Below are 3,809 nucleotides of genomic sequence, written 5' to 3'. Positions count from 1 at the left end.
GAAACAGCATTTGACACTGTCCTGCAGTAGAGATTAAGAGGCATAGAGGATGTACCTAATACATAGTCACAAACCCAAACAAGCAGCCAAAATGAAGAGACAAATAAACAACCCGCAAATGAAAGAACAAACAAGCGAATTCTCCATAAGACAAGAAAAATGAAGCAGAGATAAGAAATTTATCTAAAACATAGTTCACAGTAATGATGGTAAAGATGCTCAACGGCATGAGAAAAAATATAGTAACTATGAAAACAGAAATAATGACACAGCACAAATAAAGAACACATTGGAAGGAATACACAGTAGATTAGCAGAAGCTGAGGGTCAAATAAGTGAATTAGAAGACAGGGTTAAAAAAAATCACTCAATCAGAGAACTAGAAAGTAAAAACAGTTAAAAAACAGGAGGACACTTCTTCACAGCAGGTGCTGGGCTGCCACCTTACATGGCGGGAGTAAGACGAGAAGGAGCATGAGACGGGAAGGGTTCCCTGCCGCTCTCCTTGGGTCCCAAAGAGGGCCAGCTGGCTAGGCTTTAGGGCGTGTGCCCTGAGGCGGGGAGCGTGAGTGCAATGATGAGGGACCCGTCCCCTGGACTGGGGACATGCCGAATGTGACCACCTTCCTCTCTCTAACCCGGCTTTGGGAGGAGGAGTGGGCCAGATGCTGCCACTAGATGGATCACGGACATGGAGGTGGCCTGGCTTCTTCAGGTTTAAGTATTGTGTAAGTTGCATCAATGAAGCAAATACAGGGGGCCTAGAAGATGATCAGCAACAGTTTTGGATTCAAAGACGCAATGTCTGATGGTCCCACCTGCATTTCCCAATATTTCAGGAGTTTGGCTATCAGTGCCAAGCATCAGATAATGGCAAACTTATGGACTCTTCTAAGACAAGCAATACTATCCGTGTTTTCTTGCCAAACAAGCAAAGAACAGTGGTCAGTGTATGAAATGGAATGAGTTTGCATGACTGCCTTATGAAAAGCACTCAAGGTGAGGGGCCTACAACTGGAGTGCTGTGCAGTGTTCAGATTTCTCCACGAACACAAAGGTAAAAAAGCACGAATACTGATGCTGCCTCCTTGATTGCAGAAGAACTTGAAGTAGACTTGCTGGATCACGTTCCTCTCACAACACACAACTTTGCTCGGAAGACCTTCCTGTGAAGCTTGCCTTCTGTGACATGTGTCAGAAGTTCCTACTAAATGGATTTCGATGTCAGACTTGTGGCTACAAATTTCACAAGCATTGTAGCACTAAAGTATCTACTATGTGTGTGGACTAGAGTAATGTCAGACAACTCTTATTGTTTCCAAATTCCACTATCACCATTAGTCCCAGCACTGCCTTCTGTCAATGCATAGGATGCGAGAGTCTGCTTTCCAGATGCCTGCTAGTTCCCAGCACAGATACTCCACACCCCATGCCTTTATATTCAACCCCTCCAACCCCTCCTCTGAAGGTTCCCTTTCCCAGAAGCAGAGGTCGACATCCACACCTAATGTTCACATGGTCAGCACTACACAGGATGATTGAGAATGCAATCTGAAGTCACAGTGAACCAGCCTCACCTTCAACCTTGTCTAGCAGCCCCAACAATCTGAGCCCAACAGGCTGGTCACAGCCCGAAACCCCTATGCCGGCACACAGACAGCAGGCACCAGGATCTGGGTCCCAGGAGAAAACAAAATTAGGCCCCGTGGACAGAGAGATTCAAGTTATTACTGGGAAAAAGAAGCCAGTGAAGTGATGCTCTCCACTCAGACTGGGTCAGGCTCCTTTTGAACTGTTTTTAAGGACAAGTGGCATGGAAACGTTGCAATAAAGATCGTAAAGGTTGTTGACCCCAGGCCAGAGCAGTTTCAGGCCTTCAGGAATGAGGTGGCTGTCTTAAGCAAAACACAACACATGTACATCCTGCTCTTTATGGGTACATGACGAAGGACAACCTGGCGATTGTGACCCAATGATGTGAGGGCAACAACCTCTACAAACACCTGCATGTCTAAGAGACCAACTTCCAGATGTTCCAGCTGGATGACATTGCCCAGCAGACGGCTGAGAAAATGGACTACTTGCAATGTAAAGTACATCATCCACAGAGACATGAAATCCAACAATATATTTCTCCATGAAGGCCTGACAGTGAAGATTGGAGATTCTGGTTTGGCAACAGTGCAGTTGAGCTGGAGTAGTTCTCAGCAGGCTGAACAATCCACTGGCTCTATCTTGTAGATGGCCCCAGAGGTGATCCGAATGCAGGCTAATAACCCATTCAGCTTAGTCTGACGTCCACTCCCATGGCATTGTGCTGTATGAGCTCATGACAGGGGAGCTACCTTACTCCCACATCAACAATCAAGATAAGATCATCTTCATGGTGGGCCAAGGGTATGCCTCCCCAGACCTTAGTAAACTATACAAGAACTGCCCTGAAGTAATGAAGAGGCTTGTAGCTGACTGTGTCAAGAAAGTTAAGGAAGAGAGGTCTTTTTTCTCCCAGATCCTGTCTTCCATTGAACTGCTCCAATACCCTCTACCAAAAATCAACTGGAGCGCTTCTGAGCCATCCCTGAATCAAGCAGCCCACACCGAGGATATCAATGCCTGCACACTGACCACATCCCCTAGACCAGGCGTCACCAACCAGTGGTCTGCGGACCACTGGTGTTCCGTGAGGTCTGAAAGGTTGGCAACTGCTGGTTTAAGGAAACCTTTAGAGCAGCGGTCGCCAACCGGTGATCCGGGGACCACTGGTGGTCCATGAGGTCCGAAAGATTGGCGAACGCTGCCTAGACTGCCTGTCTTCTAGCTGAATTTGCACCTATACTCAGGCCATCAGGGGAGGAAGAGAAGTCAGCAGGCACCATCTTTCTTCTGCTCCCTTTCTATGGAAGCAGAGAGCTTGTTTTCAGAGAAGCTGCCACTAAGGACCTTCTACTCAAAGGGCCTTACTTCATGTTACCTTCTTTTCTGCCCTTTCTGGTCCTGGGAGAAGGAAGCCATTTACAATGCTTATTTATCCTGCTCCCTACTTGCATGCTCCATGCTCATGAGCTGAGCCTTCTCTAGATTCACCAATGGCTGCTGATGGCAATATATGATCTGGGAACCCGGCCATTGGTTAGACAAGTATTTTTAGGACATGAAAAGCACTTGGAGGGAAAATGAAGGTAGGCAAACCAGCCATGATGGGGGGACACGTGGATTTTGAGAATCACCTCCTATGAGGAATGCTTATCACAGGAAGGACTTTTTCTTCAGAGATAGTGGTGAGTAGTGTGGCACCAAACAGGTAGTTCTGCACATAATAGCACCAAATAGCCCAGGATTGTCAAGACCATGGCCGCCTAAAGGAGTGCTTTGGTACTATAGAACTATGGAGTTTGGGGAACCTTCCTTTTTTCATGGATTTCTCCAGTGCACTGGGATCGTTTTCCAGAAGAGGTGCCCGGCCTACCCTTCGAAGTCTCAGCTCTGTCAGGGAACAGTCTTCCATCATGCTGAATTTTGTCTTCTAGGAGTTGCCCCTATGGGGTGGGGCCATCGACCAGCCTTGTCTCTCAACAGTCATGTCATGTGTATGTAAGGAAACCAAGAATACAAGTTTTCTTCATTTGGTTTTTAATTTTGTTCTTATTGCGCCTGACTAAATACAGTTATCTGATGGTTCCTCAATTATGTTATTTTGGTAAAATAAATTAAATGTAAAAAACAAAAACAAACCAACAACACACACAAAAAAAACCAGGAGAATAACTTAAGGGAGCAGTGGGACTACAGAAACAACAATATTTGAATAG

At 46.1% G+C, this 3,809-nt stretch overlaps 1 pseudogene; it reads left to right on the top strand.

Annotated features, from left to right (window-relative positions):
- The first annotated feature begins 664 nt into the window (after window positions 1–664).
- Window positions 665–3,527, top strand: LOC102771408 (annotated as a pseudogene).
- Window positions 3,528–3,809: the final 282 nt, after the last annotated feature.

Source organism: Myotis davidii, unplaced genomic scaffold (genome assembly GCF_000327345.1).
Source record: "Myotis davidii unplaced genomic scaffold, ASM32734v1 scaffold674, whole genome shotgun sequence".
Taxonomy (NCBI): Eukaryota; Metazoa; Chordata; class Mammalia; order Chiroptera; family Vespertilionidae; genus Myotis; species Myotis davidii.
Note: the sequence above shows the minus strand (reverse complement) of the source record. Positions and strands in the feature narration are given on the sequence as shown.